Consider the following 14,153-nt stretch of genomic DNA (forward strand, 5'->3'; position numbering starts at 1 on the left):
GGGTTTGGACTGTCCTCACAGGAGCTCGGGCATGGCTGGAGATTTCCCTTATCTCACAATTAGGACCCAGTGCTTCAATTGCCGCATTCGCTACGCATGCCTTGTCTCCAAACTATGGTCACTAACATCTACACAGAATGCACTAACCTCTATACAAAATGGCAGTTTTGCTCGCGCATTGGACTATACTATGTGGGTTGATTATATTGGGGTGGGGTCATACCACTGTCCGACATCTCTCCTGGCCCATTATACTGTTTTGAATCCTTTTTCTTACTCTAAAGTGCTTAGGGAGGTGGCACAGGGTCGCCCCTTCCCAAAACACAGTACATACCTTTGCATGACAAACTACCTCTCTAACAAACTCCAACAAATCCTTCTCCTTAGGCCCAACATAATGGAACACATTGCACCACCTCTATGATCACTCTGTTAGCCACCAGTAAAATGAAAGAATAACATCAAAGCACTCCAAAATTTTCATAGAACCCTTCAGGGTCACAGAGCTAAGTTGATGCAAACAAGCTTCTCTAACCCATCAAGGTGACCAATGAGTTCCAGCAACAATGAACTTCAAAAAACCACACGATAATCCAAGAAGAGATATAAGGAATCGGATTCCCTAGCATTGTGTTGAAATGCTGTAATTTCCCCCCCAAAAGGAATCCACACAATCGAAGACTGCTTTACCTTCCAGCTAAAACTTCAAGACCTGGCTTTTTAACACACCCAGCTAGCCTTTTATCCCAGCATTCTGGCACCTAGGAAAACTACAAAAGTTAAACTGAATGCAAACATGCATTTTGTGTTGAGACAGCATCAATACAGTAAAAGCAAAATTGTTTGTACTCCTTAGGGCAATGCTTGTTGGTGTTTGTTGTGAAATGTATTATTTAATTGGAAGTATGTGTTTATGTCATTGTGCATAATCAATTTTAGGTGTATGTAATTTAAGACGTATATTAATAGTAATGATTTAAATTGTAGTGTTCTGTGTATCTATAATGCATTGTATGTTTAACGTATATATTAGTTGGTTGTTACTCTATGATGTAAATATGTCAATATGTTTTCTTGTTATGTTATTACTTGTTATTTGTGAGGGTGATTTGAAGTTCTACCAATAATGTTTTATGCTATTTTCAGTGTTTTATAATATGTTAAAAAGTGTGGGGAGTGTGTTTTCTGTGTTTGGAGGACTGCTCGAGGTTTGTGCACTGTTCTGCCTTCCCTTTCTACTGCTGCGGCTGCCAAGTTTGCACATAACCCAATAGCCAGATGAGGAGCATTTCAGAGTGTAGGGAGTGTGTTTTCTGTGTACTCAGTGAGCTATGTGTGCTCTGCTGAGCTGGTTCTGGCAGGCTCGGGATTTACTATTTCTGAAGATCGAACAATTCTGCTGTGCTGTTAGCGGGCAGGGACTAGGACCTCTACATCATCACTGACACCGACTTCCCGACGTCTAAGGCGCATGCAGTAAGTCTTTTGCGATGCTATTACCCATGCCAGGCAAAGTGCCCTCCTGCAAGCAAAGGACATACAACTTGCGCAAATGCAAGAGCAAACCCTATGGAAAGGTCAATGGGTACAAGCATGCTGCGCCTTCAGAGCCCTAACGATTCCCATCGAGGAGTGAGAAGGAGGTCAGGCACCAGCGCCGTATGGGCCTGGCTGCAGCAGAGAGCACCCGCTGCCCTATGCAGGACACATTACTAAATATTTCAAATCTGAGAGCGCAAAAGTGACGCAGAAGCCCACAGAGGCAGCTGCACTAGAGACTAAGACTAACAAATCATTGACTGCTCTGTCCTTGGGGGCTGCCTCAAACGCATCCTTTGGGGATATTGACAATAGTCTTTATTACAGCTGTGTTATCTGATTCGCAATAGCGGCCGCCCCTCGGAGGCTGATGCCCTCTTGCCCATCTGTAATTTGCATCCTAGCGGTGCGGCCCCCCTATGTGCCTCCCTCTTTTCTTCCACTTCTACAACCTTGTTGCGCCCTTCCTGGGATGGTTGGTCCTGCTGGTCCCTCAAAGGCTTTCAACCTCCCCCAATCTGTTTCAGACCCCTAATTCACCTACCGCCAAAGGACTTGATGGGGTGCACCCAGATCAGCCGGATCAGCGACCCAAAGCTTTGGGGTCCACTCACTTGTCCAGAAATACATACTGCTCTTATGATGGTCACACAGAGCATTTGGAGGTCGGATCTTCGTAAGATGTTTTGAACTGTGTAGTAAAAATGATTTTAAAACTATGTGGGCACATCGATGAAGATGTGCTCAAACAAAGTGAGCTCATCATACAACTACAAGGTAGTTTGGCGGCATGCTGGGAGTCGGTACACAAGGAGGATATGGCTTTAGTGGGGGAAAGTCCACAGAACTTGCTTATTGCGGCCCGTGTCTCCGATGAGTGCCCCATTCTTATCCCCTCGCAAAGCCCCGATGCTATGAGGGGTTAGACAGACACAGCCTAATCCCCTTGCTGTTACCTAATGCACAAACAGTTCCGTAGGAGAGCCAAACTAAAAAAGGTTGCTGCCAAAAAGGATTTCCCTGTGGTGTCACCTGGTAATGATATTTCCCAGCCACTGAATTTGACTATCGTGACTGTAGTCAGCTAGCGGAAGTCGTCTAAACAGATGAGGAACAGGGCTGCTCGCAAGAAGATGCAGAATATTTTGAGCGTGGACATGCTGACTAGTTGGCTACTCAAAGAAAATGAGGAGGCACAGCATTTACCACTGGTTACCTCTCCCCCTAGAAGGGTCAACTTTGTGGAGATTGTGACTGAAGTTCCTAAGGTTGCGTCTTTGGTGGTGGGAGATGTGCTAGGGAAGGGGGGTATTCCTTCCTTGGCAGTTTCGAATGGAGGTGGACTATTGATCCCTCCTCCTTCTGCCAAAGTGAGCAACTGGGTGCTTGATCTTAGAACATTTACAATCAGGAAGATTTCTGTAAAGGGCCACAACCCACACATCAACATAAGGGATCTGTTAAGTATCTATGGGAAAATACCAGCCCTTAACATCTTGACCTCATTTGACTTTGTTTATGTTGAGCCCGTGAAAACTGCGTTGGGTGGGTGTGCAAAGGTCCACCGTTGCCCATCAGTGACGGTGGCGTCGATAAGAGCGCAGGCTGATTCCCTGCAATTTCTTGGTTATGTGTTGAACCTGGCCCCCATTGTACAATTAATGGAAGATTGTTGTAACCACTGTGCTTGCCCTCAGAGACTGAAGGGAGTAGTTGAAAAACGCAAAAATGAAGAAACAGGTAAAGTGATTGACAACGCTCAGGGCTGGCAATGTCTTAAGATTATGTTTGATTGTGTGGAATGTACTGACAGACAAATGATAAATTACCTTGGCCTCATGGAATACCAGAGACCTTTCCCATTTCCTTCAGAAAGGAGCCTCCCTTGATGTATTATTAAATATTTTTTTATTTTTGCCTCAAGAAACCTGGCTAACCAAGCAGTACCACGTGGATGGGTTCAGCATTCACCAGGCACCCGCTAAAAGGAACGGCAGGGCACGTGCTCGGAGGCCTCCTGACTGGAGTAAAGCTGGAGTTCCAATCTAGTATATTGTTCTGCTTGACCCTAATGGCAACATCTTGGCTGTTGAAGTGTTACTGGCAGAGGCTTCAAAGCTAATATGGGTATTGTTGCTTAACATCTATGACCCCCCTGGGGGAGCAGTCGCGGACGATATATTTACCCATGTAGATGCAGTGATTATTAGCTGGTTAAGAATGCCTGAGGTAGATGGTATTGTCTTGTGTGGATACCTAAATGCCAGGTGTGGGGCTTATCTGAACGTGGAACAATTTGGAACTGTTGCCAAGGAAAGTAAAATGATATTGAAGGAGGGGAATGTAAGAGGCAAGACGTGGCTTCGATATTTAAGTGAATTGGAATTGATAATTCTAAACAGGAAACGGATGGGGATATTCCGGTGGAGCCCACCTGGCAGGGTGGGAACAGGTGGGCTACTCTAGATTGCGTGTGCTGTAGTAATGTAAAGACTGAGAGAAGGTGTTCCTTGTCTATTTGTAACAGCAAGGCCAATTTGTAACAGCAAGGCCAGCGATTATGCTGTCCTTAGTACAACCTGGTCAGTAGACCCTTGGGACCAGAAGTCAGGGGCCAGGAAGATTTTGTACGCTCTCATGAGGGGAATAGTTTGATGTGGACAGAGGGCAATGTGGATAGAGCCTGTGAAATATTACGACATGAATTACACAAAGCTAATGTTGTCTTATTATCCCGTTCTGTAAATTATATTGAAATTGGTTGAAGGTTCTTGCTAGTAGAACCGGTGTCAATAGGTGCAAAGTGATAATAAGGTCTGAGTAAAAGAGTATCCACCCCTATGATCCCCAGATTAATGTTGCGAAAACAAGGTTACGTAAACAGTTGAGGGATTTATCTAAATCTAACCCTGTATCTTATTCTATATGGAGAAATTCCCACAGGCTCAAGAAGCAATAGAGAAGTTGGTGTGCAAGAAAGTGGAATATGGAGTTGATGGGAAATTGGCGCCAAATGCTTGAAGCTTTGAAGACTGGGAATATAAGCAGCATGTGGAGGATATTGCCTCTTGCCAGGAGGGCCCCAGGGCAGTTAATACTAAGTCCTATCTCGGGTTGGACATGGATGGAACATATCGAGGATAGAATGTACCATGTCAAGAACATGTCTGATGATCTGGCATTGCCCTGTTTTGAATGGCCCATGGTGTTTCATCTTTAAAATGTTTGTACTCATTTGAAAAAGCTTAAACATTCTAGAGCACCAAGGACAAATGGGCTCTCTGCAACAGTACTGAAGGGGGATGTGGTCCTTTTTGGGCATGTATCTTGTGCCCTTTTTTGACAAAGTTTGTGCCACTAGATAATACCTGTCTCTTGGAGAAAGTCGATCTTGGTGCCAGTTTACAAAGTTTATTAAAGTGGAGCACTTGGCCCCTGATAACTACAGGTTGTTATCGTTACTTGACTTCAACGGTAAGGTATTTGACTCCAATGTGCTGGAACACCCTGCAGTCCGGGTTAGCGAGAATAGCATCCTACATCCCTTCCAGATGGGCTTCTGACTGGGTTACAACACGGAACACAATATCAGGGTCCTAGACACAATAATCTTACAGGCAAAGTTAAGACCCAGTGCCTCAGTGTATCTTGTTTTTGTAGACTTTAGGTCTGCTTTTGACCAAGTGGTGCTGTCCAAGTTGGCTTCTAGAGGTAATTGTAGCTTTGCTTACTAACACTTCGGCCCAGATTTGGTTATGTGACGATGGCATGATCTGAAAGCAGATGAGAATTAGCAGGGGAGTGAGGCAGGGTTGTATGCTCGCTTCCTTGTTGTTCAATATCTACACTACTGACGTTCTAAGTTATCTGATGGGCAGGGCGGGGTGTCCCCCTAAAATCAGAAGCTCCTGGGAATGTTGTACGCAGACGACCTGGCCATATCGCATCATATACTATCCTGGTTGAAGGGGATATTAAATGACCTAGGGTTGTATGTGAATGAAAATGAGCTAACGATAAACTTGAGCAAAACTAGGGTCATGCTGGTCTCGGCAAAAAAAGTGAATAGATGCAAAATTACGGTTAATGTTGGTACAATAGAATATACTGACGAATATAAATATCTGGATCTTGAGATGTCATCGAAATCTGGGTATGGGGACATAATTAAATCCAAGGTTAGAAGGACAAGACATATTACCTGTTTGTTGAAAAAGTTCTCCATCGAATACGCAGGTTTTTCCTTAAACGGTGTGTTGGCCCTTTACAGACAGTGGTTCTGCCCCTCAATTCTCTATGGGCTTGAGGCCCTGGTGATGAGAGGCCTGAAGTGGCTGAATGTAGTTGAGGCCTGATTTTGGAGAGCTGTATTGAGGTTATCAAGATCTTACTCAACTGAATACGTGCAACTCGATTTAGGGTTGCTCTCTATGAAAGCACAGCTAATGTCCAGAAATGCTGCCATGAGGTTTAAGGCAAAGAACTGCACCTGGTTGCCCCTCATTGACTAAAGTGGGTGAGAGCTATGATCTTGAGCAAAGTGGGGTTTCTTAACCCTGCAAGTCAAAGGTTTTCTGGAGCTGTGTAACAAAATTGATTGGTGCCTGGACTTTAGTAGATGTGCTGTCTTGGCCACCTTAAAATGTGCGTTTAATTGCCGTCTGGCGAAATGGGATTGGCAGTGCAACTACGATCATCTTGCGAAACTAAAGAGCTATAGCTGTGCGTCATCAGTGGTCTATCGGTACATGAAACGCGAACGTTGTCTGTCTCTTTGTCCTGACCCAGCTGTGCGCAGCTTCCGTTTAAAATTGCGGATCTGCCAGTTACCAGTACGGGCGGTCTGCAGTGCTAAATGGAAGCCGCCCAATGATGTCAGATACTGCAGAATCTGTAAAGTGAAGGTACATCGGGAGACTGCCAAACATGTGCTCACCGAATGCCCGCCTATGGGATCCCTATATATGACCAACTTGTGTCCCTTTGTTTATGATTATAACTCCATTAAATCTACCCAGTTATGGGTGTTCTGTCTACATATAGATTCGAACAAGGTCCACTTTACAGAGTTTGGAGAGGGGTTGTACCGTACCTTTGTTTCAGATTGTGTTAGTGTCTAATAGAGTCTAATCCCTAATATTCTAGTGCAAACATTCAAGCACAACATGTAAACTTGATGAAATAGTTTTTCAGCCAGATTAATGTAGTTTTAGTAATATGAAATTGTCACAGGATTTGTAAGTGTGGGATTGTGCAATTTTAAACTGAAATTAACTAATACTAATACTGTGTAAACTGGATTTGTATTAAACGTACCTTTATGATAAGGTGGATACGTAAGTGGTGCGTGTATTGTCAGTATTGTGTGTAAGTAATGCGATTGTAAAAGTTGTTTATAGAACTATGTACAATAAAATAAAATAAATAAATAAAAACATGTTAAACCTTAACTTTGGTTCCCAGCATTTATAGATTGTAACTTTATGTATGGAGGGGTGTGTTTTTGTATGGTTTCTGATTCCCTTGTTTGTTTAAAGAAAGCATGATTTATGTTTGATGTCACTTATCTTGACAGATTTGCTAACAGCCTCTAGATTTTAATTATGTGAAAAGGTCTAGACACATTTTGCATGCTACTTTGTTGCTGTTTTAAGACAATTTTGTGAAGGGTCTGCGTACATGTGGTCTATAATTCACACAGTGAGAGGGGTTTGAACTTCTGATGCTGTATTGGCATACTATTGTTAACATGGTAAAACATTAAGATAGTTTATGTTTCCTTTTTTAGTAAAGCTGTGTTGCTGATTGGGTGAATGGGTCTTTCATTGTACGCTTATGAAAAGGGACTGTAGCAGCTTATGACCCATCAGAGTGTGTGTTAAAAGTATGTATCTTGGGGGTTAGGGGAGGGGCTAGAGAGCAGCACAAGGATGTAATCACGTTTCGCTGGGCACTGTCATGAATTCCAAATGATCCTGTAAATGTATCTTTTTGTCGGCTGATCCACGCTTATGTTTGTTGGACGGTGTGCCCCGACACATCTCAGGCAGCATTTACAATGGATTCCTATGGAATCCACCTTCTTTTTGCTGGAGTGCAATGCAGAAGGATTCCATAAAAATCTATTGGTTTTACATCAGCATGAAAATGTCATGCTGGCGTAAAAGCAAGCGTTTTTTGGAGGCAGGGAAGGGGTGGGGAAATGGAGGAGCAAACACAACTCCTGTATGTCCCCCTCAGCCCCATATTCAAAAAGCACTAAATACCCTGTAGTATTAACAAAGGTTTTAAGACAGGCCTAACACCTTCACACCTGTTTATTGCACCTTTGTTTATGCTCCAGGGACTTGGACTATGAGCCCCAATACTTCCTAATAGCTTTTCTTGCACCCTCCCCATAGTCACTGTGAATGCAACCATTCTGCTCCCCACTCCGAAAATAATTTTAAACAAGTTCTGACTTCCCATTAACAGAAGAATACTTTTTAAAGCCTCAATTACTGCAGTGTGCCATGGGAGATATAGAATATTATTTTGCTGTGGGCATCCTGAAGTCCGTCACATTTAAAAAAATCAACTAGCCAGGTTGCTTCCAGTACAACAAAAGGCACATCTGCACAACTTTGTGAATCACCTGAAATTAATTTAAAAGACCATCTTTCCAGCATGTTATACTTTGCACCTGCACAATGACTGTTAATTTCCCAAATGGGAAAACGAATGCAAACAGTTTAATAAAAACACCCTTTGTATGCTGTATAACTTATAAACCCATGGAGAAAATGTACACCAAACTTTCCTGTATTTGCTCCCTCCACACCCCCCACAAAACCATGTTTGGAAAATGTCATATATATATTTAAAACAAGTCAAACGTTATAAGCCATAATTAGTCACAGTGTGTTCAGAAAGTGAATGGATCATTGGTTTCCTCTAACTATAGATACACAACACACACTCATATTCATACAATGCTTTCAAAAAAGCAAATACATGTGTTTTGAAGGGGCCTGGAGTTCAGGGAGGGGTGATGACCCTGCTGAAGGACTCCGGTGCCCCAACTCAAGAAAAGAGTTACTTTTTGAGCACTGTCTCAAAAAGTGCTGCATAAATGCTGTCAGTGCTGTTCTTTTACTCAATTCAGTTCAAGTGCGTTCTACAATATCACTTATAAAACCATTGATTAATGCGGCAGTTAAAGGGCATTCATCAACCCAAATATTACAAATTAAACTGCTACAAGCAGTATGAACCGGCCAACAAGGCCGCTGATGGATATGCAAATAACATGCAATTTACGACACGCAGCTGCATACACATCCTTGTGAAGTCGATTTACGGCACACTAAATAAAATGTGTTGCAAGTGAAATTACAAATTGATCGGTTTCACCGTTTTGAGTAAGTTGCATAATTGAGCTTGTTAACTATCTTCAAAAGCAGCTCGACAGCAGTTTTGTGCTATGTTTCGGAAAGCAGCGGAAGAGATTCCATATCACTTTGATACCTAATTAAAAAGTGGTAGTTATTTTCCCCCAAAATCAGCCGAACTTTAAAAGGGCTGACAGCCAGTGACGTTACCATTATTAATACTCTAGCATTTGCATTTCAGGACTATCAGCATTTAAAGGCATTCCATGCATTTGCTGGGATCCATCAAGTTTGAGGCAATCCCTATAATTAGTTAATATTAGGCTTGTTAATTCTGATGGACTTTCCTTTTTCTGTGTTTTTACAGCTTGATTTCTGGAAGTTGTATCGTCCCCACAGGCTTGGATCTCCTTTTTTTAACATTTTAATGAAGCTGCCTGCTTGGAAGTTTCTTCTGCTGAGTCATCTTAATCAATCATCTTACGGGACATGGACTTGCCCTTAATGAATTAATTGAGCTAGTCCTCAGTAGAATGTAGAGCTCTGCTGTTTGTCTGTGAGCTGGGAAGCTGCGCGTTGCCTTTCCACGGTAAAACAAATCACGTTTAGGTATGTATAGAAAGAACTTTAGCTTTCTAGCAAAGCTAAAGCACTACCAGTATGCTTCAATGCAATCTGCGTCTCAAGGAAGCATAAGAGGCTTTTGACATTCTCAATATCTCTTTGTCTATCCACAGGATGAATAAACAGATATGCTGGCAACTGTGTGGTTTTCAGGTTGAAAGCGTATTCCACACAAGCTACACAGAGATTTTAAAGAAAAAATAAAAATAAACAATGGACAATGATCAGAATGGTAAATAAATGGTTCTATGTGAAAATACCTAATTTTAAAGGTCTCAAGAGAAAAAGACCGATTTACAATGCCTGATATTCTTTTGATCGTAAACAAAAATATTCAGGGGGATTCCACTGCCCAATCCCCCCATTGTTTCTCCCTGACCCCCATGCTCCCACCTCACCCCCACCCTCTTCTGCAGGATTTCAGCCCCAACTGCCTCCCAATATCTTGTCAATTGGAACATTATTGGGCAGGAAGACCGCATTAACTGCATATGTCCCCTCCTAGTCGGTAACTAGAGATGATGGACAGGAGCACAAGGGAGGACGATGGAAGGCCTTTCGAGGAGTGTATTGCCTCCATCTAGGTGGCATTGGACCAGTACTTGAACAGTGGATCTAAAGCTGTCTGGAGGAAGGAAGGGCTGGACTTTCCGCAGGAGGGAGAGCTGATAGCAAGCTGTTTGAGTTTCCCTAGCTATGTGTGTCTTGAAGGAGAGATGTTTGTCGTATCACAACATGGCAACAGAAGTGCTGTAAATGTACAGGCTACATATGCCAATGTGACACAATGGGCCTCATTACAAGTATGGCGATAAGGCAACAACGCTGCCAGTATCGTTACCAGCACTGTTGCTACCGTACCGCCATATTATGAGTTCTGCTTGCGGCAGCTCTTGCAGCCACCAGGACTGACCTGGTGACAATACCGGCACCTGCGAGCAGAACATGATGGTAGTAACAGTACCAGTTCTACCACCCTCCACATTCCCATTGATCCCTCTTGGGCTCAATGGGAATGGGGATGTACCGGGCCTGGATGTACTGGGCCAGAATAGCCCGGTAATTGACCATTCGCGGGTGCCGGACCCGGATGCGAGTTTGGAGGTAGCTTTGCCGGTAAGACCAGCAAGGTTACCTCCAACCTCGTAATGAGGCCCAATATCCACTTGATTAATGTGTCCTTTGGGTTAATGTGTGATGTAGCCTTGTATGGATTAACACATTTAGGCAAAGGTTTGCTCTGACAACGATGATGCAGGGGAGTAGCCACCAGCCATACTTTATCACCCAAAAAGTGGAGAACTACATAACACTGATCGTCAACAACCATTGACAATTGATAGATGCAGTGATGTCCTCTAAGTGCAACCCACAGTGGAAGGGTTGAATTCACATTGTTTTAAAGATGAAGTTCCTCTTGGTTGTGATGTGATATTTATTTTTCATGTATTTTCATATGGTTCGAAGGGAAACAAAGGATTGCATTTTCATTCTAGCCATTAAATGTGCTTGGGCAGCCGCAGCAAAATATAAACAGAAGGCATTTATGAGAATGGAATTCATTTCAAGTGTACAACTGTGTCAGGGATCTCGAAGTACGGTGCTTGTGCTAAACAATGTTTTTAGCTCAGAGGAACTTTCATGCACGAGGAGCTGCTTAGGATTCTTGGTGAATGGTTATTGTTTTGATTAACTTGAATGAGTCAGCAGTGGAATTTGACTTGCTTATGATTGGGCTGCAGTAGGACAGAAAAGGTGGTGTAGCACAAAATGTCGGCTACCCTGTGAGCCATGGTGAAGGAAACCTCCCGCCAAGCTTGGAAAGAAAGCACAGGCCACAGCACACCCCAGGATGGCCTGGTCCACCACGCATGCCCAATACACATGATGATCATGTTGCGACAGGGGCACGCCCCGCACTGCACTAGGAAAAAGATATAAATATGTGTTTTAATCAAAATGTAAAGGTTTTAACCTAGATTAGAAACAAGTGGGCTGTGCGAATAATATTACGCACAATAAGGATACCATAAGAAAATATGTTCATGCTGGTGCTGCCAGTATGTGCAAGTATCCCCGTATTGGAACATTCTGTTGTTGGCTCTGCTCTTATTGCCATAAAACATCTCCTGCCACAGGAAACAACATGTTATTGCTGGCTTCACAAATGCTTGGCCATCTCCTGCATTACCTCTTCAAGTTGACTTTGTCAGTAACACATGCAAATGTTACAGCAAGGACACATTTCGTTGTTTGGCTGCACAAATGCCTCCACCCATCATGCAAGAACTCACATTATAGAGCTTTTGCCTCTTATGTGAGCATAAAATGCCATGCTAGCCGGTCAAGTGGGACAGCAAGTAGAGCGCTTTGACATCCGTGCAGAGCCTGCTAACGCAGGTTCGAATCCCGGCAGGGCCAAACTCAGCCTTTCATCCTTCCGAGGTCGATAAATGAGCACCACATACTGTGGGTAATAATAAGCAGCGCTCAGATACCTGAGGGTTCGTAGCACTATATAAGTGCCTAATTATAATGTTCACTGTGCCTGCTTACTTGAGCTATAAATCCCCATTCCAAACAGCCCTCGATTAAATAACATGCATCAAATTGTTTTCTCTAAAAACACGAGTAAAACATGTAAGAAAAAATCAATGTTCCAATGCCCCATGCCCGGCCTCCAACCTTGCATGCACACATTCTTACTCAATCACTCAAAAGCCACTCACCCAGTGGTGGAAGCTACATTTTTTTAATTGAAGGTGCATAAACATTTCCCACAATTATGCTAGAGTTTGTGAGCGTGGAGAGGAATTCCAAATCAAAGGGGACTTGGGCGTGCTGACCCACAAGATAAATGTTTGAATAATGGGTTTAAATGCTGCATTATACAGTACTCTTTTTGGTAAAAAACACAGCATTTGCAATTTTTTTTTGTAGAGTAACTCCAATCCAAAAATCAAATAGATGCAAGAGTTGTTAATGCTTTAATTGATTTAATGTTTTCCTATTGAAATGCAATGTCAGGGAGATTGCCAGAGACTCTTACATGGTTATTACTTCAGCAGGTAGAGTCCTAGGTACAAGTGTCCAGCAGCAGTCAGACTTTCCTTCAGAATGTTGAGTCTAATGTACCCCAGAAGCAGTTAGGGAGAGAGTCTGCGCTCTCCTTGTAGGTCCTTGTCTTCACCCAACAGAAGGATATTTGGTCAGACTTTACCCCAACATAGTTCCATTGAAATCTTCTTCAAGTCAGTCCAAGATAATTCAAAGATGACTCCCAAAAAAGATGTAAAGAAGGGGATTTGACACCTTCATAAAAGCCCTTTGCCTGTCAATGAAGAAGAGGAAATGTATTGTTCATGCTGAATAATTTTGCTAAACCTAGGGGTATTGGGTGTTACCTGGGAGTCTAACTGGTGAAGAAATTTCTATCGGCTGCTGACCCAGTGGTTAACGGTGATACATATCCTGGGCCACCTTGTCCCCTTATAATGTAGGGTGCTGACTAAATGTTATTGTCGACTCCCACACTCCTTTGTAAGTATTGTCGTCTAATGTTATAATGTATGAAATGAAGTGGGTGCTACTTGTATGAACCCAGCAGATGTGCAGGCTCTTGTCAATTTTATGTTCTAGCTAAGTTTGTAATGGGGCACTTTTATTCTGATGTAGGATGTTTAGTTTGTCATATTATTGCTATGGTATGGTATGGTATTATTGCTATGGTATGGTATTATTGCTATGGCACACTGGATAAATACATTTGGCAAAAGAAAATGCACTTTCCCACAGCTCATTGGTCCACTTCAAGCGTCCTGTAAAGGGCGACTTCTAGCTATTACAAGAGTTATGCCTTGTGATATCATCTCCAAGAGTGTGTCAAGTGCCAGCCTTACCAAGATATTGAAGTGCATTTATTTTGCAAAATAGTGCCTACCTTCTAAGGAAGTCACCCTGTTGGTTGCCAACAACAATCAAGGTTGTACCCTAGCGAAAAAAGGGACAAAGAAGTGGGGGGGAAACCCTCTCCTCCTGCAGAGGGAAACATGCAACAGGGATGTGTCCTTTCGTGTAACCTCGATGATATCCATAGGTTCCATAAACTGGGGCAGGAATGCAGTCAAAGTTCACAGCCTACAGAGGAGCAGAGTCCTCAAGAACCACAGAAGAGAAGATGGTGCAGAAGAGGAGCACGGAGGTAGAACAGCAGGAAAAGGCAAAGGGACAAGCACTAGAACATAGAACAAAGCACATGGATTCAGGCAGGTCCAAGGGTATGCATCATCACTTAAGCAACAAGGTTCACAAGTGGAACACCTACCAGAATCTTGTGGTGGGCAATCATGGAGGCAGCATTTCATCATCTTGGGAAGGGCAGAGATGCAGATACCAACAGGGAGAAATGATGCATGGAAGAGTGCCTTCTTGGCAGGAAAGTGGGGAGGGCCTCGGGAAGGAGTATGACCTTGGTCAATGTCATCTGGCTGCCACCTTCTACAGTGCCTGTGTCTTCTCCTAGAAACACTGTATGTCCCACTCATCCCTGCCTCCATCAGATCAAAGGACACCAGTAATTATCACCCTGGTGTGACTTCCCCATTTTGTTGCAGAGCTCCC

Source organism: Ambystoma mexicanum, chromosome 11 (assembly GCF_040938575.1).
Source record: "Ambystoma mexicanum isolate Mex_15411 chromosome 11, UKY_AmexF1_1, whole genome shotgun sequence".
NCBI classification, from domain to species: domain Eukaryota; kingdom Metazoa; phylum Chordata; class Amphibia; order Caudata; family Ambystomatidae; genus Ambystoma; species Ambystoma mexicanum.